Source organism: Thalassophryne amazonica, chromosome 7, assembly GCF_902500255.1.
Source record: "Thalassophryne amazonica chromosome 7, fThaAma1.1, whole genome shotgun sequence".
NCBI classification, from domain to species: domain Eukaryota; kingdom Metazoa; phylum Chordata; class Actinopteri; order Batrachoidiformes; family Batrachoididae; genus Thalassophryne; species Thalassophryne amazonica.
In genome coordinates, this window is record NC_047109.1 from 15306353 (window position 1) to 15328553 (window position 22201).

Below are 22201 nucleotides of genomic sequence, written 5' to 3' on the forward strand. Positions count from 1 at the left end.
AACGGAAACACCATCAAATGGAAGAAGAATAACCAGAATGGCAAAGGCTCACCAATTGATCAGCTCCAGGATGATCAAAGACAGTCTGGAGTTACTGTAAGTGCTGTGACGGTTAGAAGATGTCTGTGTGAAGCTAATTTATTTGCAAGAATCCCCCGCAAACTCCCTTGTAAATAAAGACATGTGCAGAAGAGGTTACAATTTGCCAAAGAACACATCAACTGGCCTAAAGAGAAATGGAGGAATTTTGTGGACTGATGAGAGTAAAATTGTTCTTTGGGGTCCAAGGGCCACAGACAGTTTGTGAGACGACCCCCAAACTCAATTCAAGCCCAGTTCACAGTGAAGACATGAAGCATGGTGGTGGAAGCATCATGATATGGGCATGTTTCTCCTACTATGGTGTTGGCCTACTATATCGCCATACCAGGTATCATGGATCAGTTTGCATATGTCAAAATACTTGAAAAGGTCATGTTGCCTTATGCTGAAGAGGACATGCCCTTGAAATGGATGTTTCAACAAGACAATGACCCCAAGCACACTAGTACACACGCAAAATCTTGGTTCCAAACAACAAAATTAATGCCTCGCAGATGTGAAGAAATCATGAAAAACTGTGGTTATACAACTAAATACAGTTTAGTGATTCACAGGATTGCTAAAAAAAGGAGTTTGAACATAATAGTTTAAGTTTGTAGGTCAACAGCAGATGCTACTATTATTGTGACACCCTGTTTCTACTTTTTTTTTTTTTACTAATAGCCCAATTTCATAGCCTTAAGAGTGTGCATATCATGAATGCTTGATCTTGTTGGATTTGTGAGAATCTACTGAATCTACTGATACCTTGTTTCCCATGTAACAATAAGAATATACTCAAAACCGGATTAGTCTTTTAGTCACATAGCACTACTGTTATTCTGAACACTACTGTAGACTCAGACAGTGATCAGCTCCAGGGTGATCAAAGGTCTAAAGATACCTGTGGTACTGTAACAATCAGAAGACGCCTATGTGAAGACAAACTATGGACAAGAGACCCCACAAAGGTGCTGAAAAGTTACAGTTTGGCAAAGAACAAACTGATGATCTCAAGAGAAAATGGAGCACATTTTATCGACTGATGAAGACAGACTGTTCTTTCTGGGTCTTGGAGCCACAGACAGTTGTCAGATGACCCCCAAAACTGAATTCAAGCCACAGTCCACTGTGAAGACAGTGAAGCCTGGTGGAGTCATGATATGGGGATGTTTCTCATGCTCTGGTGTCGGGTCTTGATCTCATACCATGGACCATGGATCAGTTTGAACACATCAGAGTATTGAAGACTTCATGTTGTCTCATGCAGAAGAGGAAATGCCCTTAAATGGGTGTTCAACAAGACAACGACCCCAAACAACCAGCAAGTGAGCATCATCTTGATTCCAGACCAACAAAATTAACGTTATGGAGTGGCCACCCCAGTCCCAGGACCTTAATCCAAAAAAAACCTGTGGGGTGACATCATAAATACTGTTTCTGAGGAAAACCAAGAAATGTAGAGGACCGGTGGGATGTCATCCACTAGTCCTGGACTGGAAACCTGTTCACAGTGACCAAAGGTGTTCGAGTCCATGAAACACAAATGTGAAGCAGTTTTAAGAAAGAGTGGTTATACAACTAAATATTAGTTCAGTGATTCACAGTACTTGTACAGAGGCACCACAGTTGAAAACCCTTTTGGATGATGACCTTAGCAGTTCAGAGTGACATCAAAACGTTTGATTGTCCCCTGGGCAACCATGCTCTGAGAGGCACGCCCACACAGGAGGGTTACAACTCCATTTCCAAAATGAGTTAGCTTTGGTGAAATATCTTAAAGTCCAAAACAAAGCTCCCAGATATAGCAGGTAAAATAAGTATTGAACATTTCACCATTTGTCTCAGTAAATATATTTCTAAGGTACTACTGACATAAAATTTTCACCAGATGTCATAACAACCCACTTCATCTGCACATACCAAAAAAAAATAAATAAATCAAACCATATATGTCCAGAAATTAGGTGTAATAAAAGATTCAAATTTATTATACCATTGGGTAAATTTGGTTTGCAGTGAGTGAGTCATCTCATTTTGTAAACACACAGAACAAGACAAAGTGACGACAGTGCTAAGGCTAAAAGAACAACAAAGGATGACCCCAAGATAAAAAGCGCAAGATGAGTGAAAACATCATTAGATAAAAGCTTAAAAGCATATCATACCAAGCCCAAGGATCAAAATGTGCTGTTTATAAAAACAAGGTAAAAGAAACTATACGTTTTTGTAATGTTTGATTTTACAAGCTGGTACCCTGAACTTCCGACCAGTGGAGATGTTGTGGTGTTTGAACCATTGAACTTTTGAGGATTAACTAGTAACTATTACAAGTTAATCTGCACATACCTCATAGCCAGACGTCCGGTCCTGAACACATGAACACATTATTATTTTAGGATTTTGCCTGTGCCATCTGACAAGGGGACTGACAATGGAAACCAGCCTATGGCTGCAATTGTGTACATTTACATTTTTATTTGTATTTCTTCTATCAAGAAAATGTTCATTAATGCACGTTGTGCCTCTTAGCAAATAAATTGAAATTGAAATGAAGCAGAGGAGAGCAAGTCAAGCATCAGAACAACCTACAGCGGTGGTGTCCAAAGGATTCCAGAAAGGGCCAAGAGGGTGCAGGATTTCATTGAAACCACTGAGTCCAGCAGGTGATTTCACTAATTAACACCACTTTGTGCAGATGGGATGAGTTATTTGTGGGCAGCACGGTGGAATAGTGGTTAGCACTGTTGCCTCACAGCAAGAAGGTCATGGTATCGATTCCCACCTGTGGCCTTCCTGTGTGGAGTTTGCATGTTCTAGCTGTGTTCGCGTGAGTTTCCTCCAGGTGGTCCGGCTTCCTCCCACATTTAAAGACATGCAGGTTAGGTGAATTGGAAACTTAATAATTGCCCAGGTCTCCCTTGCAAAAAAATCTTGATCTCAATGGGACTAGAGTGCCTTAATTGAGAGAGTGGCAACATGACGAGTCGAAAAAAAAAAAAAAAACAGTCACGTGACTCCTGGTGCCATCTTGGGTTCAAAATAGCATTCACTGTTAATGTGTCTGCATGTAAATCCAGCTATTTTATTTATTTATTCGCTGAAAATACCGGGTTGTTGTGCATTTGGAGGCACGAACACACACAACAGGGGCTTCAAGATGTACAGATTCCCTTCAGATCCAAACAGAAGAAAAATTTGGGAAAATAAAGTCAGCCACGTGGGATGGAAGCCGTCATCAGCAAAGTTTTGCAAGGTAAATTTATTGTTCAGCCCCATGTAAAACTCACCTCGTCATCGTATAAACCAGATCACAGTCAGCGGACAAAAAAGTCCCAAAGTTTTTGTATTATTTCCATGTAATAAACAATGTATATAACAGATTTTAGGACGGATTTTGTATAACGGATATTTCGCTCACATCGGATAAAATGTCCCGTCTGATCGCAATGTACTTCCATTAAAAACCCCGTGCAGTCTGGATGTGCACAGTAACAGAGGTACAAAAAGTTCAGTGCTCTGACACTCTGCGATTTGAAGAAAGTGGGAGAGGAGTCATTTCTGCGATTAAAACTGACCACTTATTTTTTTCACACCGTGCTCAGACTCGGACCCGCAGCAGGGACATGCATCGGTTAAAACAGACACAAAAGGCTGTGATTTGACACTTTTCTGGTTTCACTGGTTCATCTGCTATCATATTTTAGTAGTTTTTGCAGTGCACGCTGATTACAAATGGATCACAAAAGTCTGCACATTTACAGCACAAAGTCGGTAAAGAGGAAATTGTACAGCTTACCTTTGATTTGGAGGTGATGATTGAAGAACGAAAAGCTTGTTGAGGGTCAAATTAATCCAGAATAAAGCAAAATCCAGAGAGGGAGATCTTTAAAACTGTCACACACGTCATTGCATGACACTGAGTTACAGAGTGCAGCTGCATGAATCAGGCTTTAAATTAATTAAATAAATCATCATAAATTGTAAATATTTGTAAATTTGATAGCTTAACTATTTTATATTTATTTTGATTTATGCCTATCATCCACTAGATAGCTTGCCTCAGGGAGAAAGGGTCTTTTGCCTCAATCCAACCCCTCATCTGCACCTTGACACCTCAGTAACAGATCAAGCAGGAGATTGCCTGTTGGGGTGAAATGTGGTGGGGACATTGTGTGCCCCGTGGCTGCTATGGTAACCATGAAGGCCCATCAGGAACCCTGAACACGAGATGGCTAAAGGGACTTGGGTGAAACAAGAAGTCCTCAATGGCAGATTTGGTGGAGGAGCTGATGGCTTGTCACCCAATGGCTGTGAATGTGGATGAAGGTGGATGTAGGCCCTCTGAGCCCAATTTGCAATCAGACCACGCTAAGGCTGTTTGTCAATATGCAACAACATTCCCACGTTAAACAAAGCCACACACAGGTATCTCTAGATTAATTCAAGAGACGATCTTCCTCGCCACCGAGGGATTGTCACAAGTTTACCTCAACACCACAGATCCAGAAACATGACATTCACATGTCAAACTATGTAGTTCATGTGTATTGTGTATGTTTACACTGGAGACTCAGTGGAATGCTGCCATCAGCTCGCTCAGTGTTGATTGATAGATTTATTGTCATTACAACAAGTGCAACAAAATTTCTTCACACCCAATTGCCTCAGACAAAAAAACAATTAATCCACAATTATTACAAGTTGAACGTAATAATGGCACACATCAGAATTAGAACAACCATACTTATACATTTGATTGTTTATGTACGCAAAATTTTAAGACAGTCCATCATCCGAATTGAGGCAATGTGAATGTGTGTGTGTGTGGGGGGGGGGCGTAGCAGTGTCCTGCGCAGCCACGAGCTCAGGGGGAGCGGCAGGGGCGGAGGCAAGGGGGGGGGTAGAGGTGAGGGGGAGAGATGGGACGTGCGTCATGAGTGCAGGTGAGATGAGTTTGTATCAGTCAGATGAGTTTGTATCAGTTTTCTGTCAGTGTGTGCATAACATCTGGAGGTGCCTTGACAGCATCAGACTGTCGGGGAGGGCAGAAGATAAAGAGGGCAGCCAAATGGTTCACCAAGGCCGTAGAAATTCTTCTGGAGGAAAACAGCGGGCGTTTTGACCTTTGGAGGCTGATAAGCCTGCCATGTTTAGGGTTGAGCATAGAAAACACATTTGCAGCTCCACTGACCAATCAAATCCAATTTATGAGTATTCCCTGGTCTCCGACACCTTTGGCGTACATTTGCTCCGAGATGTTATCCAACTTACGTCTGAGTTCAAGGGTTAACGCAGTCTGAGAATGTATCGCTTTGCCCAACTCTTAGTCGTGACAGACAGGTGAGGGATCGTTGTTCTGGTAGCAGCCGTCTTGCCAATTCTCCGGTAGGTCAGGGCAGCACATAAACCAATAGTACCAGCCCTCCCACGATAAAACCAAATATAAATAATCTTCAACGTCATTCACACAAAGTGGTACCAAGCATGCAACACGCCATTTCTCCCAAGCGTTGAGAACATAGCCGCAGGGTAGGTTCCATCTGGCACGCAGGGTCCCACAGCCCTGATTACCTTGTTGAAAAAATGGTGTCAATAGCGTTCACAGACCAGCTGATCAATTCCATGGTTAATCCAATATAGTTTGAAGAATTCACAGTCCAGTGAAGTAGGGACTTGAAGGTTGGAGCAGAGACAGAGGAGAGAGGAGGAGATGCAACCGCCCCTAGCTGAGTCCCAAGCAAGATGTTGGAGAGCTCTCACTGGAATTTTAAGTGGAATAACAGGAAGTCATTTTGGTGGAAATGCAGATCTTCATTTTATAGTCTTTACCATTTCACCACCTTTAGTTTTGCCTGATCTTGTGTCATCATCGTGACTGCAAGGCATTACAAAATATCCTTCACCACAAATATTGTAAGGATTTGAGTTCCATAAACTAAGGATAGAACCTGGGCCATTCTTGGCACAGACAACCTAGTTAGTTGCCCAGGGTGCCACCTGGGAGCAGATATGAAAATTTCTTTCAATGAAATTCTCCAAGAAGATCCAATCCAATCCAATCCACTTTATTTATATAGCACATTTAAAAAACAGAACAGTTTCCAAGGTGCTGCACATAAAATGATTAAACAACTATACAAAACAATAAACCCACTCAGATACTATAAATAAATAAACATAAAAACAATAAAACAATAAATAAAACACTGGGCCAAAGACAACAGAGGACCATACAACTCATGCAGAGCTAAAGCCAGAGAATAAAAGTGGGTAAATAAAAGATGACACATTAAGACTGAGTGTGTCCTATGTGTGTCCCTTCACACATAGTGCGAATTTGGTCGAATTGCGCATGAAGTGCACATGAAGCAGGAATCGTATGCAATATGTATAAATCGTAGCTGCCTCTAACGCCTCGTACACCTATTGCTACAACTATTTGCGCACACCAGTGGCTGAAAGACAGAGTGTGCGCTGTGAGAGCCCACTGAACCCTCTCGCGGCAGGTGTCGGCCCAAATTCCAGCTGACACGCACAAACATCTAACACCGCTCACATGGCACTGAGAAAATGTGTGGCCATTCATACTGTTAATACAACAACAGTCAGCAGACGATCACTGTCCGAGCTGAATGTGAAATTTGTTCTAAGTGCCCCACGAGGTGTGGCTTTGCAAACAGACACAGTGACACATTGGTTTTTGTGCTGAACTGACAGGTGGTATGTCCACCCACAGGAGCGGCTGTGGGATCTGTGGATCGGACATCACGGCTGGGGAACATGTACCGTGTTTGGACGGACATGTCTGCTTGCTGTCATCACGTGGACATAAATAAAAAAATATCGCTGCTGCAATGGGCACATTCACATACTGCCCCAGGTGATCTGGCCTGTCAGATCATAATACGCAGCAGGCGATCTGAATGTCACGTCATCTACGTGAGCTCTGTTCCACATGATGCGGTGTCTGTTCTGCGGTGCACCGTCCACAAGACATGCATGTCGGACGGGACACACCCGCCAGCAGATGTGGACATGATAAGTGCACTCTGCTTCTCATACATGTCATTTCATGACTGCACGTCTGTGACCATGGGTCATCTACAGAGGAATAGACGGATCATACTTGTATTGTCCGCTTGATAAGAGGGGATTCATAAAATGCGGTGTTTTTATATGGTGTGTGGTTTTATTTTTTTGTAAATATGCCCATGTCCTTCTTGATATCAGGCACTTTCTCACACCTTTCATAGGACAGCGATGGTCGCTCAGTGGTAAAGTTTCTGACTGGCATTCAGAGCTTTTGGAAAGTGCAGGTTTGAATCCCATGGGTGGCATGAAATTTTTATTTTCATAGTACACAGTGCAAGCAGCTGTGCGATATGTAACCACATGGCACAGCTGCTCGCACTGTGTTCCCGCATGCACAAACCGTTGCAGCGGCATCGTGCACACCTGCCCGTCGGCTCAATGTTTTTGTGGTTCACTCATACAAGCTGTTCTGCCGTGAGTCACCCTGAGTTGTACTTATTCCTACTATGTGTGAAGGGGCCTTTAAAGACAGACAGGGACCTCTTGTCATTTTCAAGCCCCATGACCAACAGAGTCCAATGTGATTTCCTGAAATACACATGGTAAGGGGAAATGCATTATGGTAAATTTTGCTTGTTTGAGTTGTTAACAGCGTTAGACTTCAGAAAAGATTTCAGCGTTTTGCTTCATACAATGGCTGATGGACATGAGCAAAGGGAGCAATTTCAAGCAGGAATCACAGTGAATTTCATGGTTCATGCGTCTTGAAGACGATGACGTCCTTTTGTAGTTGGCTGCTTGGCAGGAGATCTTTGAGTGTCAAAAGTGTCAGAAGCCTCGAGTATTAGAAATAAGTCCAATATAGGCTCTGAGGCCTGTTGGTGTTGGTGCTTATCTCCGGATTCCGTAGCATGAAGCATATGAGCGGCTACTACTGCCCTGGACAGGACGCCAGTCTGATGCAGGTTATTTCCCCAGCCAAAGTTGGTACTCATTTTTACAGCAGAGTGGACTGGAACAATGCAGATTGTGTCTTGTCCAACAGCACATAGAAGTAGCATGAACGGGATTCGAACCCGGGTCTACGTATTGGCAGGTCAGCTCTTTATCTGCATATTCCTTCACACTGTTGTCTAACAAGGCATACACGGGGTGGATATTTACTGTTGCGATGCCTGTTTACAGCTGCAGATGAAGTTTAAATCCTGCCATGTCTTTGTCGTGCGTTTAGGCTCAAACCTGATTATAACATTAGAATCTTGAATACGAGTCTGTTCAGCTTTAGATATGTTTTACTTTTGATGGATATTCCTGCACTTTCTGGAGGTACTAAAACCAGTTGACTCGGGTTCAATCAGACGATGACCACCTACATCTTTGAGGAATGAACAAAGAATCTACTTCAAACTGGCAAAAACACTGGATTTGCATTTTTTTTTTATGTTTATTTTTTGGTGGACATTTCAAAGGTTTGTGTAAAGTGACTTATCATTTTCTCGGTTCTCTTCATTCTTTCCTTTCTTCACCTCTCTATAACCCTATCTCCCTTTCTTTTGCACTTTCATTTATCTACCTCCTCTTTCTCTCCGCCCAGTCATCTATCTACTTCTTTATGTCGGAGCATTACAGAGACGTCAGAGTCAATGGTGTCCCAGTCAGCGGCACAGGTCAGGTAATGAATCTGGAGCCCTCTGCAGCCCGGTGAGTGGCGCAGAACCCTTTTATCACTCTGCTCAGTGCAGGCAGAACTGAGCGGGACAAGGTAGAGCACGAGGAGGTCTGTGTTAGTGCGGACAGACCACCTTAAAGGCACTTCATCAGCGTATAATGTGGCCTTTCAGATAGAGCCTGACCTCGGCTAAAGGTGGCAGCAATCCACATCTGAAAACCTGCTCAGGTTGTTAAAAGAGTCTGAAAGCCCCATTTAAATGATGGGGAAGGAACACAGAGCGGCCTAAATATCTCCTGAGTGTGAGACTTTGGCTAAGTGTACTGGCATCTTGTTTTTCTTTTAGGCCTTTGTCGAGCTTTCGTGGCATTATTACGTTACAGATACGCACAACAGCAATGACAACTGGATCACAGTGATGAAAAATTTACGAATCACGTTCACTGGTGTCTTCATGAAAACATGAGGCTATTTTATCCTAACGCCTTCAGGCATTTGAGTCATCTGTACATACCAAGCCTCCGTTTTCATGTATTCATTGTGTACTTTTATTTTATTGTTAATATGTATTTCTCACCCTTACTGACTTACTTTAGGCCAGCATCACATGAGACGATACATTCAAAATCTGGTAGTAGTGTTCCTTATGGTTCGGTAGAAAATACAGTATGATTTCTCAATGTAATACTGAGATGGTTGGAGTTAATGACTAACTTTTGGGAATGTTCAAAGTCCCAGAATCAGTGTTGTATTGGTTAAGGAAAGGAAAAAGAATATGCATGGGGATACTTTAAAATGTTCTTGTAACCTACAATATCCTCCTTTTCTAATTGGGTCCTCGGCCTTTAACATTGGGGGATCCTTGGGAAGAGCTTATGCAGTTGTGCAGTTAATAGACAAAGCTATATAATGATGCTGTTATATTAGCAAGAGAACACAGAACCAAGTCTTTAGGGTCCTGGCGGTTCTTGTCTCACTATATGTTCCTCACTATAAGCCATGGTCCCACCAAATAATGAAGAGTGAAAAATGAGCCCACGCAGCAAACATTTTTGGTATCTGAGGACGTATTCAACAAATGTGGGAGAATAGTGGCTCTGAGAGGCAGAATATTTGGCTAACGAGGCTCATCTCTGAGTGTGACGCTAATTTCAAGAAGTTCAAAATTTAGCAGCAACAGCATGGGGCTGTTTGTGAACGAGGTACGAGGATTTTAGAGGCATGTTGTGTGAGGACTAGGCTCTAAACATCCATTATCTGAGCGCCTGGCAGCTACGAGGACCTGGAGGCTATTTTTGACAGGCTCCGCCCTCTCGCGCACTACAATTCCACCTGCTTTGTACGCCAGATGCTGTATATAAATTAATTATTTTGTAGCGGATTACTCATTTTCTGTCAAAGCTTGGATGTTGAAAACACCTCAAATCACTTCTGGAATCACAGAGGATCGTTTCACCTGGACCCTTTTTTCCTCTCTCTCTCTTTCGTGCACTGAGGGGAGAACGTATTTGAAGCAGCTTAATTATTTGTAATGTTTTTAATGTAATAGCTTGGTAAAACAGTTGCATTTTCATTCCTTCTATATAATCAGCTGTAAAAGTATGTTTATGATAGATTTAATATCTTGTTAATGGATCAGATGAGCTCTGCTGTGTGTTCGCACTGACACAATGACTCGCACTCAAAATGAGCATTTAGGCAGAACGCCAGCTTGCAAAAGAATGGTTTTGCAGTCAATAACGGATGAACACAAAGTTAAAAGTTGGATCATGAGGTGTGTTTAAAGTCGCGGAAGAAATAAAACCAGCAAAGCCGCAGATGGAAAGGAAGCCAGCGAGAAGCAGCGCAGAGGCGACTTTCCAGGAACGCAGAACGCCAGCGCGCGCAAAAGATCGGTTTTGCAGACATTAACGGATGAACACAAAGTTAAAAGTTGCATCACGGTGTTGAAACAAAATAAAACCAGCGAGAGGAAGCGCAGAGGCGACTGTCAAGGAACCCATGGCTCGGTTCTAGCTGGTCTGGTACGTTTAATGACTCTGGAACACAGATAAACAGCAGCCTGGTGCATAGCGCACACTGACCGGACTGTGCAGGAGCGTCTATTTTTGAATTGTGTTTAAAAAATGTGACAACATCTTGAATGGATGTTGTGAATTGAAAACTATGGAGCATATGGGGCGACATGAGCGATTCGAGGCTGGATGGGGCTCAAATGACAGGTCAGCCGTGGCTCACTAGAGGCTAATACTTGGCACATGTGAGGTACAGAGAGGCACACACACACACACCCATGCGTGGCTCATTAGTCATGGCTTATTATTCGGTGGGACCGAGGCTTAACCAGTAACCTAAGGGGATGGTGGGTTAGGTCTTTGGTAGTAGTTCTCATTGGAGGATCCTTAGTACTGTGCTAATTGAATGGTTATTTAGGGAGACTAAACTGAGGTGTATCACTTGCAGTGTGAGGGAGAGTCTGCTTGGCCCAGGACATGGCCACATTTCACCTGGCTGCTGCAGATGGATGGTTACTTTCAAGAGGTGAGGATGGGCCGGTTGTGTGCCTGGTTGGTTGCCTTCTAGGACCTGTGTGATGGATGCTTCAACATGTGGCACCAGCGCATGCTCACAGTCCTGATCTTACTTGATGAACTTGGTCATTAGTCTGACATAATGTCTGTAGTCCAGATGTCTAGAATATGTGGACAAAGTCTCATTTTTCTTTTTGTCGCGTGATACTCTGACAGTGAAAGACAAAAGCTGCTGGGGACATCATACAAAGCTCAAAGGTGACCGTGAGTAGTATACACTGTGGTGATGACATTTCTGTCTGACCTTTTCTGCTCCCAAGTACAACTCAAAAAGGGGACAGGTGGAAACTTTCCTCAAATCTCTCATGGAAAATATTTTTTTTGAAATAGTGGCAGGTGTGGGAGCAGCTGACAGTGATGTAACTGGAACGAAAACATGGTTTACCCAATCAGATCTGAAAACAGACTCAAAATCAAATGTTTAAACGAACAATAAACCAAAATCTAAGAGTATCTGGTCTTGGTATCAGCAAAAAAAAACAAACAAAAAAAAAAAAAAACACTTTGGATCTCATAAAATCTTTGTGCCACTTACAGTTGTGTTCAAAATAAGAGCAGTGTGTTTAAAAAAGAAAGTTAAAAACTCAAAATCCTTCAACTAGTTTTTATTTCCACACACGCAAATGCATTGTGAACACTGCACATTCTATTCCAAATCCAGTGGTGGGCACAGATAACCAAAAATTTTAACTTCGATAACAGATAATCAGATAACTGAAAAGTTATCTTTTATAAAGATAAACCAATAAACCACCCTAAAATGTATCGGAAGTTACACATAACCGATAAATTCCAGTATTGTTTCTGGTACATTTGCAACTACTAAGAAGCTGAATTTGACTTTTAACACCACGATTGCTTTTGAAAGCATCAAAAGCGACCCAAATAATGAGCCAATGCTTGAACATGCTGCTCCTTGCTGGAAGCCGAAGCCGAAGCCGAAGCCGAAGCCCCAGCCCCAGCCCAGCCCCAGCCCCAGCCCCAGCCCCAGCCCCAGCCCCAGCCCCAGCCCCAGCCCCAGCCCCAGCCTGAGAGCAGCTACAAAGCGAGCTGTCTACCAATCACAATGCTCCGGTCAGGCGGAGGTCTTGAAAAATAAAGTCATACCAACTTACGGTTTTGTGTAAATACTGATAGAATAACTCCATTAATGTCAATTCTGTCATTTGTACAAAGTTAAAATATAACATATATCTTTTAATGTTGAATAATGCACTAATTCTGAGGTTTTATAACAAAAAGACTGATCGCAAAGGATTCTGGGTAAAAGTGCCTCTGCTAAACACTGATTGGTTCAGTCATTCCTTATGTAAACCAACACGTTGATGTGACGTGTGTCGTTGGTGTTTAAAGATAAATGTGCTTTTGTAAAATATTCCATTTTTATTAGTAAAATAGGCATTTTTACGGAGCCCTGAAAGTGTCATTGCAAAATGTTTGCATGTGGAGAGAATGTGCGCAAGTTTTATTAGTGTCGTGCGCACGTTTTATGATCTCCTGCATCATGTAGTGTACATGGAGTAACAAGCTGCGTTTAACATCTCACGACCACCTCCTGCTGCTGAAGAGCAACAAGCGTCCAACCGCTCGCACTGTGCCTGTGCAAACACCGCAGAGCTGTCTTGTAATGTTTTTTTGTTGTTGTTGTTGTTGCTGTTATTTTGTTTTATTTTTAAACTTAATTTGTAAAAAAGAAAGCCATTTGCAAAGCCAAAAAGTTGATTTGACAACCATCTAACCGGGTCAAAATAAATAGAACACTGCCATCTACTGGTGCCCAGATGCTTAGTACTTAGGGTGAATACTGCCATGAACACTACTGGCCAGTAGATGGCAGTAGAGGCCTTGAAAACTTGGCAAAACAAAATTCCAGAAAATCCGTGTCTGCTACATTTAAGATGCGTGGAATTTAACAAACGCAAATACAATAACGTCTATATATTCACGAGAGTTTTAGGCACTAGAGTTTAATGCTGCTGGCTGTGGAGCCTGAACAGAGTGTCTGAAATGCATTTGTCCTGTCGTGAACTACTGAGATTACCCTATCCTACCCATAATGCACTGCTGAGCACAGCATGTGCTCACAAAACCTTAAAAATTAGCACATTACTTTAAAACTTAAACATATATCTGATATTTTCACTTTATAAAACTTCAGACATGACAGTAATTTTAAATAACTTGTCCAAAATTAGTTTGGTTAAAATTTGAACCATAAGTTAAAAATGTATGCCTCTGTATGACTTGGGTGATATTGCCATTATGTCAGTATGGTGTTAAAGAAAATTATTTATTTTTTTGGTGACCAGTTCTTTTTTGCCTGCAGAGGATAGAGTGTTTTTTCCTGAAAGCTGCTCTCTTTTGTTTGCAGTGAGTAAAACTATATATCTTTTAGGAAACTTTTAACAGGTAAGTCTCAACTGAATGTAAATTTTAAAAATGCTTTTTACTGTTCAGCTTGGTTTACTATGTTATCAATCTAAGTTATCGGACCACAATTTATCGGAAGAGAATTAGTCCGATAATGGTTTTTAAAGTTATCTAAAAAGATAATCCGATAATGAAAACATTATCTTCGATAATTATCTGTTATCGGATTATCGGAAGTGTGCCCACCACTGTCCAAATCAAAACATGATGAAAAGTTTATCAAATATGTCATTACTTTACAGAGATCCCGACCCAGCCACACACCACTCCTCATCAATGACACAGCGGTGGAGGTTGTCAGCAGCACCAAGTTCCTGTGGGTGCACATTACAGATAACCTCAGCTGGTCACTTCACACCACCTCCCTGGCAAAGAGAGCTCAGCAGTGTCTGCATTTCCTGCAACGGATGAGAAGAGCCTCCTTCCCCCCTTGCCTCCTCCCCACCTTCTATAGAGGGACCATCGAGAGCCTGCTGACCAGCTGCATCTCCGTCTGGTCTGGGAGCTGTAAGGCTTCAGACTGGAAGTCCTTGCAGAGAGTGGTCAGGACAGCGGAGAAGATCATTGGGACTCCACCCATCCAAGACATTGCCCACAGGCGATGCCTACCCAGAGCTCACCAGAGGTTCCGCAGCATGTGTTGCAGAACAGCCAGATTCAAAAACAGTTATTTTCCACTGGCCATCAGACTGTTAAATGCCACTTAACCCCACTCCCCTGCACTTCTCTGGACTGTTGGTACTGTTTTAAGAAAACTTGAGTGCAAAACTATCTGTGCAATATTCCAGACACAGTGAGGAAAATAGGTATTTGAACAACTGTGATTTTTCAAGTTCTCCCACTTAGAAATCATGGAGGGGTCTGAAATTTTAATCTGAGGTGCATGTCCACTGTGAGAGACATAATCTAAAAAAAATAAATAAATCTAGAAATCACAATGTATGAGTTTTTTAATCACCTATTTGTATGTTACTGCTGCAAATAAGTATTTGAACACTGATTTGAAAATCAATGTTAATATTTGGTACAGTAGCCTTTGTTTGCAATTACAGAGGTCAAACGTTTCCTGTAGTTTTTCACCAGGTTTGCACACACTGCAGCAGGGATTTTGCTCCACTCCTCCATACAGATCTTCTCCAAATCTTTCAGGTTTGGAGTTTCAGCTCCCTCCAAAGATTTTCTATTGAGTTCAGGTCTGAAGACTGGCCAGGCCACTCCAGGACCTTGAAATGCTTCTTACGGAGCCCCTCCTTAGCTGCCCTGGCTGTGTGTTTGGGGTCATTGTCATGCTGGACAACCCAGCCATGACCCATCTTCAATGGTCTTACTGAGGGAAGGAGGTTGTTTGCCAAAATCTCGCAATACATGACCCCATCCATCCTCCCTTCAATACGGTGCAGTTGTCCTGTCCCCTTTGCAGAAGAGCACCCCCAGAGTATGATGTTTCCACACCCATGCTTCACAGTTGGGATGGTTTTCTTGGGGTTGTTCTCATCCTCTAAACATGGGAAGTGGAGTTGATTCCAAAAAGCTCTATTCTGGTCTTATCTGACCACATGACCTTCTCCCATGCCTCCTCTGGATCATTCAGATGGTCACTGGTGAACTTCAAACGGGCCTGGACATGTGCTGGCTTGAGCAGGGGGACCTTGCTGCCCTGCAAGATTTTAAACCATGACAGCATCAAGTGTTACTAATGTAATCTTTGTGACTGTGGTCCCAGTCTCTTCAGGTCATTGACCAGGTGTAGTTCTGAGCTTTCTCAAAATCATCCTTACCCCACAAAGTGAGATCTTGCATGGAATCCCAGACCGAGGGAGACTGACAGTCATCTTGTGTTTCTTCCACTTTCTAATAAATAATCATAACAGTTGTTGTCTTCTACTAAGCTGCTTGCCTGTTGTCCTGTAATCCATCCCAGCCTTGTGCAGGTCTACAGTTGTGTCCCTGGTGTCCTTAGACAGCTCTTTGGTCTTGGTTATGGTGGACAGGTTGGAGTGTGATTGATTGAGTGTGTGAATAGGTGTCTTTTATACAGGTATCAAGTTCAAACAGGTGCAATTAATACAGGTAAAGAGTGCTTCTTAAAGAAAAAAAATAACAGGTCTTTGAGAGCCAGAATTCTTGCTGGTTGGTAGGTGTTCAAATACTTATTTGCAGCAGTAACATGCAAATAAATTATTAAAAAATCATACATTATGATTTCCGGATTTTTTTTTTTATTTTTTAGATTATGTCTCTCACAGTGGACATGCACCTAAGATGAAAATTTCAGACCCCTCCATGATTTCTAAGTGGGAGAACTTGCAAAATCGCAGAGTGTTCAAATACTTATACACACACACACACACACACACACACACACACATTTCATAGGTATTCATAACTTGTTCCAGTTTTTGCTGTGTACTCCGGTAGCCAAGCAATGACATTTCATTGCCAGACTCACTGTTGTGTTTTTGTGCAATGACAATAAAAAAAAGTCTAAGTCTAAAAAGAATATTCCTGGAATATCCCCCGGAAGACAATATCAATTGTCTTCCTGGGGCCAGAGCAGGCGACATCGAAGGACATTTGAAATTGCTGGCTAAGGCTAAGCGTAAATTTGGTAAGATTGTAATTCACGTCGGCAGTAATGACACTCGGTTACGCCAATCGGAGGTCACTAAAATTAACATTAAATCGGTGTGTAACTTTGCAAAAACAATGTCGGACTCTGTTGTTTTCTCTGGGCCCCTCCCCAATCAGACCGGGAGTGACATGTTTAGCCGCATGTTCTCCTTGAATTGCTGGCTGTCTGAGTGGTGTCCAAAAAATTAGGTGGGCTTCATTGACAATTGGCAAAGCTTCTGGGGAAAACCTGGTCTTGTTAGGAGAGACGGCATCCATCCCACTTTAGATGGAGCAGCTCTCATTTCTAGAAATCTGGCCAATTTTCTTGGATCCTCCAAACTGTGACTGTGCAGCGTTGGGACCAGGAGGCAGAGCTGTGGTCTTACACACCTCTCTGCAGCTTCTCTCCCCCTGCCATCCCCTCATTACCCCATCCCCGTAGAGACGGTGCCTGCTCCCAGACTACCAATAACCAGCAAAAATCTATTTAAGCATAAAAATTCAAAAAGAAAAAATAATATAGCACCTTCAACTGCACCACAGACTAAAACAGTTAAATGTGGTCTATTAAACATTAGGTCTCTCTCTTCTAAGTCCCTGTTGGTAAATGATATAATAATTGATCAACGTATTGATTTATTCTGCCTAACAGAAACCTGGTTACAGCAGGATGAATATGTTAGTTTAAATGAGTCAACACCCCCGAGTCACACTAACTGTCAGAATGCTCGTAGCACGGGCCGTGTCGGAGGATTAGCAGCAATCTTCCATTTCAGCTTATTAATTAATCAAAAACCCAGACAGAGCTTTAATTCATTTGAAAGCTTGTCTTTTAGTCTTGTCCATCCAAATTGGAAGTCCCAAAAAACAGTTTTATTTGTTATTATCTATCGTCCACCTGGTCGTTACTGTGAGTTTCTCTGTGAATTTTCAGACCTTTTGTCTGACTTAGTGCTTAGCTCAGATAAGATAATTATAGTGGGCGATTTTAATATCCACACAGATGCTGAGAATGACAGCCTCAACACTGCATTTAATCTATTATTAGACTCTATCGGCTTTGCTCAAAAAGTAAATGAGTCCACCCACCACTTTAATCATATCTTAGATCTTGTTCTGACTTATGGTATGGAAATAGAAGACTTAACAGTATTCCCTGAAAACTCCCTTCTGTCTGATCATTTTTTAATAACATTTACATTTACCCTGATGGACTACCCTGCAGTGGGGAATAAGTTTCATTACGCTAGAAGTCTTTCAGAAAGCGCTGTAACTAGGTTTAAGGATATGATTCCTTCGTTATGTTCTCTAATGTCATATACCAACACAGAGCAGAGTAGCTACCTAAACTCTGTAAGGGAGTTAGAGTATCTCGTCAATAGTTTTACATCCTCTTTGAAGACAACTTTGGATGCTGTAGCTCCTCTGAAAAAGAGAGCTTTAAATCAGAAGTGTCTGACTCCGTGGTATAACTCACAAACTCATAGCTTAAAGCAGATAACCCGTAAGTTGGAGAGGAAATGGCGTCTCACTAATTTAGAAGATCTTCACTTAGCCTGGAAAAAGAGTTTGTTGCTCTATAAAAAAGCCCTCCGTAAAGCTAGGACATCTTTCTACTCATCACTAATTGAAGAAAATAAGAATAACCTCAGGTTTCTTTTCAGCACTGTAGCTAGGCTGACACAGAGTCAGAGCTCTATTGAGCTGAGTATTCCATTAACTTTAACTAGTAATGACTTCATGACTTTCTTTGCTAACAAAATTTTGACTATTAGAGAAAAAATTACTCATAACCATCCCAAAGATGTATCGTTATCTTTGGCTGCTTTCAGTGATGCCGGTATTTGGTTAGACTCTTTCTCTCTGGTTGTTCTGTCTGAGTTATTTTCATTGGTTGCTTCGTCCAAACCATCGGCATGTTTATTGGACCCCATTCCTGCCAGGCTGCTCAAGGAAGTCCTACCATTATTTAATGCTTCAATCTTAAATATGATCAATCTATCTTTGTTAGTTGGTTATGTACCACAGGCCTTTAAGGTGGCAGTAATTAAACCATTACTTAAAAAGCCATCACTTGTCCCAGCTATCTTAGCTAATTATAGGCCAATTTCCAACCTTCCTTTTCTCTCAAAGATTCTTGAGAGGGTAGTTGTAAAACAGTTAACTGATCACCTGCAGAGGAATGGTCTATTTGAAGAGTTTCAGTCAGGTTTTAGAATTCATTATAGTACAGAAACAGCATTAGTGAAGGTTACAAATGATCTTCTTATGGCTTCGGACAGTGGACTTATCTCTGTGCTTGTTCTGTTGGACCTCAGTGCTGCTTTTGATACTGTTGACCATAAAATTTTATTACAGAGATTAGAGCATGTCATAGGTATTAAAGGCACTGCGCTGCGGTGGTTTGAATCATATTTGTCTAATAGATTACAGTTTGTTCATGTAAATGGGGAATCTTCTTCACAGACTAAAGTTAATTATGGAGTTCCACAAGGTTCTGTGCTAGGACCAATTTTATTCACTTTATACATGCTTCCCTTAGGCAGTATTATTAGACGGTATTGCTTAAATTTTCATTGTTACGCAGATGATACCCAGCTTTATCTATCCATGAAGCCAGAGGATACACACCAATTAGCTAAACCGCAGGATTGTCTTACAGACATAAAGACATGGATGACCTCTAATTTCCTGCTTTTAAACTCAGATAAACCTGAAGTTATTGTACTTGGCCCCACAAATCTTAGAAGCATGGTGTCTAACCAGATCGTTACTCTGGATGGCATTTTCCTGATCTCTAGTAATACTGTGAGAAATCTTGGAGTAATTTTTGATCAGGATATGTCATTCAAAGCGCATATCAAACAAATATGTAGGACTGCCTTTTTGCATTTACGCAATATCTCTAAAATCAGAAAGGTCTTGTCTCAGAGTGATGCTGAAAAACTAATTCATGCATTTATTTCCTCTAGGCTGGACTATTGTAATTCATTATTATCAGGTTGTCCTAAAAGTTCCCTAAAAAGCCTTCAGTTGGTTCAGAATGCTGCAGCTAGAGTATTGACGGGGACTAGCAGGAGAGAGCATATCTCACCCGTGTTGGCCTCTCTTCATTGGCTTCCTGTTAATTCTAGAATAGAATTTAAAATTCTTCTTCTTACTTATAAGGTTTTGAATAATCAGGTGCCATCTTATCTTAGGGACCTCGTAGTACCATATTACCCCATTAGAGCGCTTCATTCTCAGACTGCGGGCTTACTTGTAGTTCCTAGGGTTTGTAAGAGTAGAATGGGAGGCAGAGCCTTCAGCTTTCAGGCTCCTCTCCTGTGGAACCAGCTCCCAATTCAGATCAGGGAGACAGATACCCTCTCTACTTTTAAGATTAGGCTTAAAACTTTCCTTTTCGCTAAGGCTTATAGTTAGGGCTGGATCGGGTGACCCTGGACCATCCGTTGGTTATGCTGCTTTAGACGTAGATTGTGGGGGGGTTCCCATGATGCACTGTTTCTTTCTCTTTTTGCTCCGTATGCATCACTCTGCATTTAATCATTAGTGATCGATCTCTGCCCCCCTTCACGGCATGTCTTTTTCCTGTTTTTTTTCCCTCAGCCCCAACCAGTCTCAGCAGAAGACTGCCCCTCCCTGAGCCTGGTTCTGCTGGAGGTTTCTTCCTGTTAAAAGGGAGTTTTTCCTTCCCACTGTTGCCAAGTGCTTGCTCATAGGGGGTCGTTTTGACCGTTGGGGTTTTTCATAATTATTGTATGGCCTTGCCTTACAATATGGAGCGCCTTGGGGCAACTGTTTGTTGTGATTTGGCGCTATATAAGAAAAAAGTTGATTGATTGATTGAATATTAGCCTGTTCAAAAAATATCAGTGTCTTCATTTTTCTTTCTGTGACTCTTATTTCAGGATGAAGATAGTGAATGTTTTTCCTGCTGGTTGTCATTCATTTCTGAGTAAAATGGGTCATTCCAGACATTGTTCAGAAGAACAGCGTAGTTTGATTAAAAATTGGTTGTAGAGAAGAAAACATATAAAGTACAGGAAATGAGACCAGCTAAGATAAAATGATCTTAAATGCTTCAAAATGGCAATAAAACCAGAAAGACGTGAAAGAAAACAGAAAACCATCATTCAAATGGATCAAAGAACAGACACATACAGTAGTGTTCAGAATAATAGTAGTGCTATGTGACTAAAAAGATTAATCCAGGTTTTGAGTATATTTCTTATTGTTACATGGGAAACAAGGTACCAGTAGATTCAGTAGAGTCTCACAAATCCAACAAGACCAAGCATTCATGATATGCACAGTCTTAAGGCTATGAAATTGGGCTATTAGTAAAAAAAAGTAGAAAAGGGGGTGTTCACAATAATAGTAGTGTGGCATTCAGTCAGTGAGTTCGTCAATTCTGTGGAACAAACAGGTGTGAATCAGGTGTCCCCTATTTAAGGATGAAGCCAGCACCTGTTGAACATGCTTTTCTCTTTGAAAGCCTGAGGAAAATTGGACGTTCAAGACATTGTTCGGAAGAACAGCGTAGTTTGATTAAAAAGTTGATTGGAGAGGGGAAAACTTATACGCAGGTGCAAAAAATTATAGGCTGTTCATCTACAATGATCTCCAATGCTTTAAAATGGACAAAAAAAAAAACAGATGCGTGAAAGAAAACGGAAAACAACCATCAAAATGGACAGAAGAATAACCAGAATGGCAAAGGCTCACCAATTGATCAGCTCCAGGATGATCAAAGACAGTCTGGAGTTACCTGTAAGTGCTGTGACGGTTAGAAGATGTCTGTGTGAAGCTAATTTATTTGCAAGAATCCCCCGCAAACTCCCTCTGTTAAATAAAAGACATGTGCAGAAGAGGTTACAATTTGCCAAAGAACACATCAACTGGCCTAAAGAGAAATGGAGGAATATTTTGTGGACTGATGAGAGTAAAATTGTTCTTTTGGGGTCCAAGGGCCACAGACAGTTTGTGAGACGACCCCCAAACTCAATTCAAGCCACAGTTCACAGTGAAGACAGTGAAGCATGGTGGTGGAAGCATCATGATATGGGCATGTTTCTCCTACTATGGTGTTGGGCCTACTATATCGCATACCAGGTATCATGGATCAGTTTGCATATGTCAAAATACTTGAAAAGGTCATGTTGCCTTATGCTGAAGAGGACATGCCCTTGAAATGGATGTTTCAACAAGACAATGACCCCAAGCACACTAGTACACACGCAAAATCTTGGTTCCAAACCAACAAAATTAATGCCTCGCAGATGTGAAGAAATCATGAAAAACTGTGGTTATACAACTAAATACTAGTTTAGTGATTCACAGGATTGCTAAAAAAAGGAGTTTGAACATAATAGTTTTAAGTTTGTAGCGTCAACAGCAGATGCTACTATTATTGTGAACACCCTGTTTCTACTTTTTTTTTTTTTTACTAATAGCCCAATTTCATAGCCTTAAGAGTGTGCATATCATGAATGCTTGATCTTGTTGGATTTGTGAGAATCTACTGAATCTACTGATACCTTGTTTCCCATGTAACAATAAGAAATATACTCAAAACCTGGATTAGTCTTTTTAGTCACATAGCACTACTGTTATTCTGAACACTACTGTAGACTCAGACAGTGATCAGCTCCAGGGTGATCAAAGGTCTAAAGATACCTGTGAGTACTGTAACAATCAGAAGACGCCTATGTGAAGACAAACTATGGACAAGAGACCCCACAAAGGTGCTGAAAAGGTTACAGTTTGGCAAAGAACAAAC

General features: G+C 41.6%; 1 protein-coding gene and 1 long non-coding RNA gene across 2 annotated transcripts in view; one reads left to right on the forward strand and one right to left on the reverse strand.

Annotated features, from left to right (window-relative positions):
- The window catches only part of LOC117513658 (low-density lipoprotein receptor class A domain-containing protein 4-like), an 832720-nt gene that overhangs the window by 227836 nt on the left and 582683 nt on the right, over nt 1–22201 (reverse strand).
- Nucleotides 985–21303, forward strand: LOC117513661. The gene is made up of 4 exons (XR_004561669.1): nt 985–1052; nt 17014–17022; nt 20247–20252; nt 21289–21303. It is a non-coding gene; the product is annotated as an uncharacterized LOC117513661 (long non-coding RNA).